A 13,054-nucleotide genomic window follows, 5' to 3' on the forward strand; every position below is an offset into this window, starting at 1 on the left:
GATGAAAAACTGACCCTGAAGGCAATGAGCATCAGCAGTTTTGCATGAATTTCCCTCTTAAACAACTCTGTCTGGTAACGTTCTGTTATTATCTCATAGCGTGGTGAATGTGCAGGTCACAACTTGTCCACCAGAGCGTTTTGGAGTTGTTGATGAGTTTGATGAGGGGAAACCAAGAAATCTCATGAGCCTCCGTAGCGTAGCTCTGAGCAGCTCGCGGCTCTGCTCCGCCGTTCTAAAAACAGCTTGCACCGACCATTAAAGGTAACGAACCTACTGCTATGGACTATAAGGATTATGGCAATGGGCCAGTTTGCCAAAATGTTGAACTATCCTTTAAAAACAAATGATTGTCATGCCCACTCGTAACAAAGGTCTGTGACACATGAGCTTGAAGCTGAGACACTGTGTGTGTGTGTGTAGATGTGAGTCTGTGAGCACACTGATAGAAACACTGGAGGACCTTGAGTTTCCTGTTCGCCCCCCAACGCCCCCCCTCCCCTCTGCTTTCAGCTTGTGCCTCCTTCTGTGACCCCCCTGTATCATCTGGACCTCCTTTTGGGGAGGGGAGGGGGGGGCCTCAGGTGTCACCTACAACAGTGCACATCTGCAGGACTGCGTTTTCCGTTCAACATCTGTCAACTTCGACGGTTTTCCCGGTTCCAGCTGAAGATTTTCCGTCTTTTCCTCATTTTTTTTTTCCTTCATGCAGTTGTAACGAACCTTAAAGCCTGTAGTGCTCATGTTAACGTCTCCACATATGAATTAAACCACTACATTTTGACGGACTGCTCCATGATGAAACACAAGCTGTCCTGCTAGTCGACATTATAAAGCTAGAAAACACACACACACACACTCAAATACACACATACACACTCTGAAACTGACTTTTCCGGCTTTTTCCTGGTGGGCCCTGAACGCCTCGTCTGCTCTTTGCCTCCCTGCAAACTTGTGCAGCAATTTTTTTTTTTTTTTTTGGTGCAGTTATTTTCTACATAAAGAAAATGATACACGCTTTAAAAAAAAATGGTCCATGGTTCTGTTCCCAGTTTTCGTTTTTTTTTGTTGTTGTTGTGCTTTGGAGAAGGAAAGAAAGGAGAAAATGGTTTCATGTGTCTGTAAAAAGGAAAAAAAAATATTTTGTAATATGTGTTTTCTTGGTTCAGTTTATTAAAGGAAGTTATGCGACCAGTTGAATCGTCTCTTCTCCTGACGTGTCTCAGTGTTTGGCCACTAGATGGCAGCCGCTCACTCACTCACTCACTCAACAGCTGTAGCTCCGGTCCTCGCTGCACGCTGAGGCCTCGGTGCTGCAGGCCTGAGTGACGGGAAGAGCAGGAGAGGCCAGGTACACACACACACACACACACACACATACATACACACACCAGGTTTCTGTTGTTGCTCTTCACTGACTTCATCCTGTGACTTTCTCTGTTTTGTTTTGCAGGCGACTTCGACCAGAGACAGAAGGAGCAGACGAGGAGGGAAGGAAGGAGAGTCAGTGTCACTGAGGAGGAGCAGGTAACGTGATGAATGATCAGAAATAAACATGAAAAAGGTTAATTCACATTTTTAAACAGAGCTACACTATTGGAGATGCATTGTTTCTTGATAAAGTTGAAATACAGTGGGAAAAATAAGTATTTAATCCTTTGCACTGCCGATTTTGTGAGTTTGCTCCCTGACAAAAAATGGAAAAAAGTTTATTTTAACAGAGAGAGACAGAATATCAACAAAAAAAACCCAGAAATAATATCATCATCATCATCATCATGTAAAAGTTATAAATTAATTTACATTTGATCAAGGGAAGTGAAATGAGGGCAGAAGTCAGCAGAGGATGAAAAATACTTATTTACCCCTGTATGTCGTCATGTTGTTGTGTATCGTCACTTCAGCTCCTTATTGCTCATGTGTTCAAGATGTAAAGACACAAAATGAGCAAAAATCCCATTCATTTTATGTTTTCGAAGTGAAAATGAAGCAAAAAATGACCATTCACATTGAAATCACAGACTTTTGCACACGGTGCAGCCCTCTTTTTAAACACAATCCTTAAATCCAAAGTGTTTAAAGTCTGTTACATGCTTTAGTTTAGTCTCTTCTTCTTTTTTTAAATATATTTTTTGGGCATTTATAGTATTTATAGTATTTTTTGGGCACTTTTTTAATTGATAATTAAGTGGAGATAGACAGGAAATGGGGAGGCAGAGAGAGAGGGAATGAAGTGCAGCAAAGGGCCGCCCGATTTGGGATTTGATACGGGGTCGGCTGTATATCGGGCGCCTGCTCTACCAACTGAGCTGAACGAGGCCACAGTTTTGTCTCTTCTCTTGAACGGTCGTTACAAATCATGTTTGGATATTTTTTAAAACGGCGCTGGACTGAGAGCTGATTGTTTAAAACACTATAAACGTGTCTTTGTGTGTGTGTGTGTGTGTGTGTGTGTAGGAGAGAGATCCAGGATGTTTTATCTAATGAATAGTCTGCTGATGTGTGAGGTGTGTGAGGTGCAGCCCGTCAGACAGGAACGTGAAGTGCCCCCCCATCGCCCCCCCCCAACATCAATCTTCTTTATGTGTTGATTCCTTCACCACTTGGGTTGATCTCTTTATGAAGACCCTGACAGGCAGACAAGGATCATAAACTGCAGATTGGCAAAGGCAGGAAGCCTGTGAGCTTCGTGCAGACTGCCTGTGTGTGTGTGCGTGCGTGTTAGTGTGTTACTGTGTGTGTGTTAATGTGTGTGTGTGTGAGGACTGGCCTCATGCACACACCCCCAGACCAGCTCCTCTCTTGGCAGCCTCACAGAGCCGCTTACCCCTCTGGCCCAGCGAGCAGCTGAGCCCTCTGGGTTGAGAGATCCTTTCAGAGTGAAGGCAGTGGGAGGCTCACCTGCCCTCTAGCACGGGCTCAGTGTGAGCGAGATGAGACGCCGCAGCGTGAGTGTGTATGTGTGTGTGTCAGTATGAGTGTGTGTGTGAGTTGCACGTGCATGTTTCTGTCTGATGCGTTCGCCCATCGGGACTCCAAATAATAGTGAATGTGCCCGCAGGGAGTTTCCACACGAGAAGTAGTGGGCAATGCCAGTGCCAAGTCACAGAGACTAGACGAATAAATCAGGACTGAAGAGTGAGGAGGGGAGGGGGGAGAAGGAGGAGGAGGAGGGGTGGGAGGGGGGGGGTGCACGAGGCTGCGCCCATCAATCAGAAAGGCACCTTATGGGGAATGCCCGTAAATGTGCCATGCTGCCAGTCTGAAGCACACACTCGCCATGCCAGAGACTGGTGCTGGTGCTGCTGCTGCTGCTGCTGCTGGTGGTGGTGGTGGTGGCGGCATTCAACAAAAAACAAAAAAAACGCAGCCTCCATTTTGGATGCCGTCGCTTCACTGTCAGCTGCAGTGATGGTTCTGATTGGTGCACTGCAAAAACTCAACATCTTTCCTAGAATATTTGTCTTATTTCTTGTCAAAATGTCTCAGTTTTAGTCAAAACTAATCTCTTTAACTTGTTTTTAGATATTTCAAACTAATTTTCAATTGAAATAAGTAGAAAAATCTGCCAGTGAAAGCAGGTTTTTTGTGCTTGTAATAAGAAAGAAAAACTTGCTCCACTATCAGATTTTTCTACTTATTTCAAGTGAAAATATGCTTGAAAAAAGTAAAAAGTGTCTAAAAACAAGCTGCTTTTTATGTAATGAGTCTTTATTTTTAGTATAATTAGATTTGTTTTGACTAGAAATTACATTTTAACTAGAAATAAGACAAATATTCTTAGTATTCTTCAGCTCATCTCTGCCAGATTTAATTCATAAAAAGTGTATTTTTATTTCTTCTCTGACTCAACCTCGCCGTCATGGCAGCAGCAGGACGCCCTCTCTCTCTCAACCATGTGACATCATCTGGCTCCGGTTCTCTCACACATCTGCCAAGACCCCGACTGACTACAAAGAGACGTTTATGATTGTGTGTGTGTGCATCACTCACTGCTGAAATACCTACACACACACAGACACACACACCAGGCAGGCGCAGCCAGACAAAACGCTGCTGATGTTTAGAGTTTGTTTTGTCGTTCAGGTCTGGCTTGAAGCTACGGTGGCCCAGAGAGCTCAATGCACTGCCACACCTGTAAAAAAACCCCAAAAAACACTGCAAATACAATAGAAAACAGTTTGTGCTGCAAAGACGTCACTTCACAACAGGAAGTGTTTCCAGAGGGGAGGGGGACATACACATCGAATACACAAACCAGTGCGTCATTAAAATGTTGGATGGATGGATGGATGGATGGATGGATGGATGGATGGATGGATGGATGGATGGATGGATGGATGGATGGATGGATGGATGGATGGATGGATGGATAGATAGATATGAAGAAAGATGGATATGAAGAAAGATGGATATGAAGATAGACAGATGGATATGAAGATAGATAGACAGACAGACAGAAATCAATCATAAATGATCAGATACATCATGAGTCCATATTTACACAATGTGCAACAGAAAAATAACTCGTAGTGTTCATTTAAAAACAACAGTAGGACATTTTGACATTTACTTCCTCACATTTTTACAGAATCATAAAATAAATGCACATATTATGAATGTGTGTTTTGAGCTCTGAGGGCCACCGTACCAAAGCTCTGATGAGTGACCTTTGAGATGCTGCTTTCAGGCTCAAACTTTAATTATCATTCTCCAACTTGTGCTGCAGGGGAACAACGAAAGGGACGTGTTTTAAAACGACCCCGACTGATCCTGGAGGTCACGGAGGAGACGGCAGCAGCGATGGACGGAGGCGCCGCTGAGCAGGAAACGGTAAGAGAAGAGATTCAATCCTGCGTCAAAAACAGTCGATCACTCACAGGCTGTGAGATTTATTAAGAGCAGAGCGTGTTAACATTCAACAACGGCTCAGTTTGACGAGGTGGAGCTGTGACTGATGCACTGATGCTGCTGCAGACAAAACAGAACTGAAGCGCTTCATAAATCCAATCATTCATTTTTATGGCTTTTTACTAGTTACTGTGATAAATTTCTAGATCCGGTTTGAATGTAAAAGTCTCAGTTAACTCTGAAAAACAAGTTTATCTCCGGCTCTAAAGTCCCAGGTATTGTCTCTGTGTGTGTCTCAGTTTGATGACTGAGGCTGTTTGATCAGTGACTATGTGTAAACTCAGTGAGGGGAGACTGGGACTCTTCATAGAGAGATAGAGAGATAGAGAGAGAGAGAGAGAGAGAGAGAGATAGATAGATAGATAGATAGATAGAGAGATAGAGAGATAGAGAGATAGATAGAGAGATAGATAGATAGAGAGATAGATAGAGAGAGAGATAGAGAGAGAGATAGAGAGAGAGATAGAGAGATACAGATATAGATAGATAGATAGATAGATAGATAGATAGATAGATAGATAGATAGATAGATAGATAGATAGAGACGAAGATAGAGAGATACGAATATAGAGAGATAGATACTAAGACAGACAGACAGACAGACAGATATATAGAGAGATAGATCCGAAGATAGATAGAGAGATAGACATGAAGATAGATACAAAGATAGATAAAGAGATATATAGAGAGATAGAGAGATGGATAGAGAGAGATAGATACAAAGATAGATAAAGAGATATATAGAGAGATAGAGAGATGGATAGAGAGAGATAGATACAAAGATAGATAAAGAGATATATAGAGAGATAGAGAGATGGATAGAGAGAGATAGATACAAAGATAGATAAAGAGATATATAGAGAGATAGAGAGATGGATAGAGAGAGATAGATACAAAGATATATAGAGAGATAGAGAGATGGATAGAGAGAGATAGATACAAAGATAGATAAAGAGATATATAGAGAGATAGAGAGATGGATAGAGAGAGATAGATATGAAGATAGAGAGATGGATAGATGGATGGATGGATGGATGGATGGATGGAGAGATAGATAGGGACTGCCACAGACATACATCTACACAGACACAAAGTTGAGCCTGTTACAAACACACAAACACCGGTGTGACAGTGAAGGCATCACAGCAGCAGCAGCAGGAATTTGTGCTGTCTTCATCAGATCCATTCTTTGTCTTCTATCAAACTAAATTTAATGTCAGTCATTTCGTTTATGGCGGCGTCTTTATTTATGAAATATTTGAAAATTGATTGACTTCACAGAGTCGTCGTCGTCGTCGCCGCTGATTTATGCTTTACTGCTGCAACAGCGGGCTTTATTGACGCCATAACACCATCTCCATTTCCTCTCACTTTATAGTTTTAGAGGAACTGCTGTCACACACACTCGTTATTTCTTGATGGCTCGACAGCAGCGACACCAAACCCAGAGATTTGTATCATTATTATTTATTTATTTATATATTTATTATAGCGGAGATTGTCCGAGTCAGTTCTAATACTTCCTGTCATCATTGATCACCTGATTGATTAACTCTGTAGCTGATCAGTTGAGTTCTGACTCCACGTGAGGAAGCAGCGCTTTTATTTTGAAGTGACAACTTTTTCTTTTTCTTTTTTTTCTACTTTGTGTGTTTGTGTCGTTAAACTCTTCAAACTTCTCTCGTATTTATAGTGAGTCTGTGGGAAAATACAAGTTGTCAGTGCTAACGACACACACATGGATGTTCAATTGTTGAACCTTGTAAACTTTAGCAAAAACACACACCAGTGTGTCAGTCTTGGATGGCTGGATAGATAGATGGATGGATGGATGGACGGATAGATGGATAGATAGATAGATATGAAGATAGATAGATAGAGCGAGAGAGATGGATAGATAGATATATAGATAGATATAGATACGAAGATGGATAGATAGATGGATAGATAGATAGATAGATAGATAGATAGATAGATAGATAGATAGATGATAGATAGATAGATAGATAGATAGATAGATAGATAGATAGATAGATAGATAGATAGATAGATAGATAGATAGATAGATAGATAGATAGATAGATAGATGAACAGAATTGCCCTCTGGGATTAATAAAGTTGATCAAATCAAATCGATAGATAGATAGACAGATACGAAGATGGATAGATGGATATGAAGATGGATGGATAGATAGATAGATATATAGATAGAGAGATAGAGATATAGAGAGATATGAAGATAGATAGATAGATAGATAGATAGATAGATAGATAGATAGATAGATAGATAGATAGATAGATAGATAGATAGATAGATAGATAGATACGAAGATGGATAGATAGATAAACTCCACTCGTACTTTTCTTCACATCATCACAATAATCAATGGGTAATCAATCGTCAATAACCATGGAACGAACCTAAAAGGAAAGAAAACTGACTTTTCTTTATTTCTTTTTTAAAAATCTCTCTCTTTTCTCTCTCTCCACAGTCTCCTCCTCTTCATCCCTCTCTCCTGACAACCAGAGTCCAGCTCCTCCTCATCATCATCACTGACTCCATTCAAAGAGCTTCATGAACCAGGCAAGATCATTGTCTCTCCCTTCTCTCTCTCTGTGTTTGACGCTGCCTCTTTAAGGGCAGAAGGGGCTGCTGGGAAAGCAGTCAGTGCTGGTGGAGGAAGGAGGAGGAGGAGGAGGAGGAGGAGGAGGAGGGTGGGGGGTGGTGGGTAGTAGTGGTGGTGGTGGGGGGTGGACGGGCCCTGCAGGACCATTTGTGCTGAAGCTCATTTGCGCAGCGACACTTAATTGGCTACAACAATTAATTAATGTGTTGGAAAGTTGGCACAAAAAGTTCATTTAAGAGGGTTTTAATAAGCAATTAGAGGAAAAGCAGCGAAGAGGGGGAATTACTGGAGAGGAAAGAGAAGGAGCCGCAGAGAGAGGGAGAGGGAGAGACGGAGAGAGAGAGAGCGTCTGGCCACCAGGAGTGCCGTGCCGTGCCGTGCCGTGCCACCACCACCTCCACCTCCACTGACCTTTGACCCCTGCACTTCTGAAGAGACGTCAGACGCCGCCACAAGGCCGTTACGTCTCAGTGGCGGACCTCAACCCCCATCATGCCCTGCTGCTGCTATAGCTGCACACACCACAACCCCTGCTGCCCCTTCCTGCTGCCCCCTGCTGCCCCCTGCTATAGCCCCGCCCCCTCCTCCTCCTCCTCCTCCCCCTCCTCCTCTTCTACCTCTTGTCCCGGCGCCCAGTGTAAAATATCGCATGACTAATGAGCGGAGCAGGTTGGAATCCTGGGGAAGATGTCCTTGGAAGACGAATGCATTTTCAGCAGAATAATTAACTTAATTAACAAATTCACATGCATATTCATCAGCCTATTAATGTCTGCTCCGCGCTGCTTGATGAGCAATGCAATAAGAACCGTTTCATTTGCATATTTGCGTTCGCGCTCACACCCTTCTCCAAATAATTAAAAAAAAGAGACAGAGAGACAGAGAGAGAGAGAGAGGAGGAAAAACTCAAAAGACGAGAGCAAGTCGCTTGGCCTCATGCTGTGTGACACACACACACACACACACACACACGTGCACAGAGGTTTCCATGTTGGAGTGTGTTTCTATCTATCTATCTATCTATCTATCTATCTATCTATCTATCTATCTATCTATCTATCTATCTATCTATCTATCTATCTATCTATCTATCTATCTATCTATCGTTCTATCTATCTATCGTTCTATCTATCGTTCTATCTATCTATCGTTCTATCTATCTATCTATCGTTCTATCTATCGTTCTATCTATCTATCGTTCTATCTATCTATCTATCGTTCTATCTATCTATCGTTCTATCATTCTATCTATCGTTCTATCTATCTATCGTTCTATCTATCGTTCTATCGTTCTATCTATCTATCGTTCTATCTATCTATCTATCTATCTATCTATCTATCTATCTATCTATCTATCTATCTATCTATCTATCTATCTATCTACAGTATCTATCTATCTATCTATCTATATCTCTCTATATACCTCTCTCTATATCTCTATCTATCCTCGTATCTCTCTCTCTCTCTCTCTCTGCACCTCCAGCTTCCCTCCATCTCCCTCTCTGCTTCCTGCCTCTCTCTCTCTCTCTGCTGCACACACTCCGTCTCTACTTCCTGTTTTCTTTCTCTCCCTCTCTCCTTCTCTCTCTCTCTCTCTCCTCATGTTATTTATTCATCCCTATCAGACTCGTCTTTGATTTATTTATTTATTTGCGTTTGAAGTTCTGGCTCGTCTGCCTGTCACCATGTGTGTGTGTGTGACAGTTGTGTGCTGCAGCAGTGAAACTGAAATAAACAAATAAATGTGAAATGTCCCTTTAACTTCCTTGATTTCTGTTTGTGTTTTAAGGGCTCAGAGTGTGTAGTGTGTGTTTGCTCTCACGCCGGATTTGTATTCTGTGTGTAGCGGGGGATACGACGCTGCTGTCAGTGATGAAATGTGTGTGTGTGTGTCTATTTCCTGGGAGGCTGCGTGCGTGCGTGCGAGTATCTCGGTCTTTCATTTCGTCGCGTGTGTATTTGTGTTTATCTCTTTGAATTGGACTTGTACCGTGTCACTGATGTCTCTTGTCTGTGTGTGTGTGAGCTTCCTCTCCAATATCTCACATGACAGTGATGTGTGTGTGTGTGTGTGTGTGAGTGTGTGTGTGTGTGAGAGAGAGAGGGAAACGTACACGGTGCGTTCAAACCGGATGAGGGGCGACTCTTTCATTGCCTATTTGAGGAGGAGGAGGAGGAGGAGGAGGAGGGAGGGAGGGGAGGGTTGCACCGTTGCATTTGTGAAACCAAGAATGTGTGTGTGTGTGTGTGTGTGCGTGTGTGCGCGTGCTGCCAGCTTGTGTTCAGACAGCAGCAGTTTGCGGAGCGAGAATTAAAAGTAGGGAGAGATGCCAAGTGAGTCCCAGGAGACAGATACAGGGGACAGAGAGAGAAGAAAGAGGAAATAAAAAGGATTTCACACAGACACACACACACACACACGTTTGTATGGCTATCTTTGTGAGGACACTCATCGACATAATGTATTCCCTAGCCCCTTGCCCTAACCTTAACCATTACTCTTAAAGGGATAGTTCAACATTTTGGCACATTGGCCCATTGCCATAACCCCTATAGTCATAGCAGTAGGTTCGTTACCTTTAATTGTCGGTGCAAGCTATTTTTAGAACGGCGGAGCAGAGCGGCGAGCTGCTCAGAGCTACGCTACGGAGGCTCATGGGATTTCTTGGTTTCCCTCATCAAACTCATCAAATACACAATCCAACAACTCCAAAACGCTCTGGTGGACAAGTTGTGACCTGCACATTCACTGCGCTATGAGATAATAACAGAACGTTACCAGACAGAGTTGATTTAGAGGTAAATTCATGCAAAACCGCTGATGCACGTTGCCTTCAGGGACTGTTTTTCATCAAGCAGTCTCTGTATTTACCTCTAAAACAACTGTCTGGTTAACAACTTGTCCACCAGAGCGTTGTGGAGTTGTTGGATTGTGTATTTGATGAGTTTGATGAGGGAAACCAAGAAATCCCATGAGCCTCCGTAGCGTAGCTCTGAGCAGCTCACGGCTCTGCTCCGCCGTTCTAAAAATATCTTGCACCGACAATTAAAGGTAACGAACCTACTGCTATGACTATAGCGATTATGGCAATGGGCCAGTTTGCCAAAATGTTGAACTATCCCTTTAACCTAACTTAAACCTAGTTATTATAATTAGGTTTAACCTAAGGGGTCTGAGAAAGTGAGAACCGGCCAAAAATGTCCTCACAATGATGGTTTAAAACTCACACTGGTCCTCACATGTATAGCTGTACAAGTACACACACACACATGCAGCCACTTACACAAAGAAACCTTGTCCAGTAGTAGTAGTAGCCCCTGTCACACACACACACACACACACACACGTCGTGTTGTTGTTTTTTTGTTCTCATCAGGTGACTCTTCTTCCTCTTCTTCTTCTTCATCACATTCCCATGATGCATTGCATGTCATAAGTGTGAGTCTTAAGTCGAGCCTTCTCCCACAGCTTCGTGAAGACGTGAGGACAGAGACCAGCACGTCCTCGTCCTCTGATAGACAGGACACACACACACACACACACACACACACACACACACACACACACACACTCTCTCTCTCTCCCACACACACAGGCTGAGATTGATCTCTCACCTCTCTCTCTCTCTGCTGTGTGACACTGAGCTGTCACCTCCCACTCCCTGCATCACACCTCTGCCCCCTGCTGGGCCAAACCCGTCACAGCACCCAGACACCCAGCCGGCCTCTTCCTCTTCCTCCTCCTCCTCCTCCTCCTCCAACATTTTAATTCATGAACTTTTCACAAAGTCATTACATCATCGTTTATTTAAAAATCAATTAATTCTCTTCTCATAAACACAGAAACATGAAACCAGTTTAAACCGAGCGCCTCCTCCTTCTGTTGCATCTTACAATACGTTAAACTTCGTACACTCATGTTGAATCTACAAGTTCGACCACAACGGTGATTTATTTATTTATTTTAATTTTTTTGCCTTTTCACACTGTTTCATTTGAATATGTGTGAGCCATATTGTCATGGTTTTGACACTTAAACAGCCAAATTATTGCACTGCACACACACACAAAAACCTCTAAGAAATAAAAACAATTATGCAGCAACAATAATAATAAGAAGAGCATGATCCTGAGAGCATGGATCCAGGGTGTGGAATAAAGAGAGACGTGGTGATAATAAACAAGTTTAAATCTAAAACAAAGATAAAGATAAAAATGACAGAAAGCAAAACACAATACTGCAGAGAAAACCACATCACAGTCTGTTCACAACCTGTTCGAGGTGTGCAACATGTGATCAGTGACGGTTTAGTTTTGAAGTGAAACTGTAAAATAATCTGCAGGAATGAGATCATTCAGCTTCATGTGCATCATAAACAAAGTGTTAAATGAGACATGTTGTTCTGGAGCGGAGAGGAAGCTGAACCGCTGCCATGTCGTGTTTGTGGTGTTTTATTTAGTTTATGTCGTATTTTGAGATGTGGTGTGTTTTTACAGCTCCTCTCTTGGCCTGGTCTCTGTTTGGAAAACGGATAGATTTTTTTTCTAAATCTCTTATTCTCAATATTTAAATCAGGGGTGTAATACTCATTTTAGTTCAAGGGCCACATACAACGCAGTATGATACTGTAACTCTTTGTGTATTTTTTATTTATTATTTTTTCTTAACTCTACCTCTTATTCCTCTGTCTGTTTGTTTATTACCTGCCAAGGGACTACGGATGTAAATTAGCAGGCTTGCTAACTCCGACACATTTACATTTGTATACACATACTGATGTTCATTAATGTGTATTGTCCCTTTCAAATAAATAAATAAATAATCTCATATGGGCCCAACCAGTAAAATTATAGCAGGATAACCTATATAATATATATATAAAAACTTTGAATTGTTGAATTTCAACAATATTCTGCCTCTTCTGTCTTCTATGTAATTTTCACACTTGGCAGATAGAGAGCCTGAGCAGAAGCAGGAAGTAACGCTCGCCATGGGACCTCAGTTTGGAAAAAATCTCCATCCAAGTGAACGGGAGTCAAAATTTTATTTCGTGAACCGATTGAAATATGACCTCTACCTTTTTAAAACATTGCGTTTCATGCCAAGAAATCAGCAGTTTGTTGTAAAACTATTATAAAAAAATTCAGAAAATCCATAACCAGAACCACATGGCGCCCTTTCCCGTGTCAGCTGCTCCGTGGCCCGTTACTGTAGTCCGTAGAGCAGTCTGCACACTAAATACATTCTTCCATTGCCGTTTTGCGACAAACTGCTGATTTTTTGGCACGAAACGTGATGTTTTAAGTAGGTTAAGATCATCAATCCGATCACGAAATGAAATTTTGACTCCCATTCACTTGCATGGAGATTTGTTTCCAAATTGAGCTTCTCTTCCGCTTCCGCTTAGGCTCTATATTCATCCTGAGGGCCGGATTGGACCCTCTGCCGAGCTGGTTTTGGTCCACGGGCCGCGCGTTTGACACCCTTGATTTAAATAAAATATATATATTTAATA

At 42.2% G+C, this 13,054-nt stretch overlaps 1 long non-coding RNA gene across 1 annotated transcript in view; it reads right to left on the bottom strand.

Annotated features, from left to right (window-relative positions):
* Nucleotides 1-13,054, bottom strand: part of LOC146982431 (uncharacterized) — a 101,525-nt gene that overhangs the window by 44,107 nt on the left and 44,364 nt on the right. The window lies entirely within an intron of this gene.

The sequence above is a fragment of the Trachurus japonicus genome, chromosome 8 (genome assembly GCF_045865225.1).
Source record: "Trachurus japonicus isolate A0001 chromosome 8, Traja_1.0".
Lineage (NCBI taxonomy): Eukaryota > Metazoa > Chordata > Actinopteri > Carangiformes > Carangidae > Trachurus > Trachurus japonicus.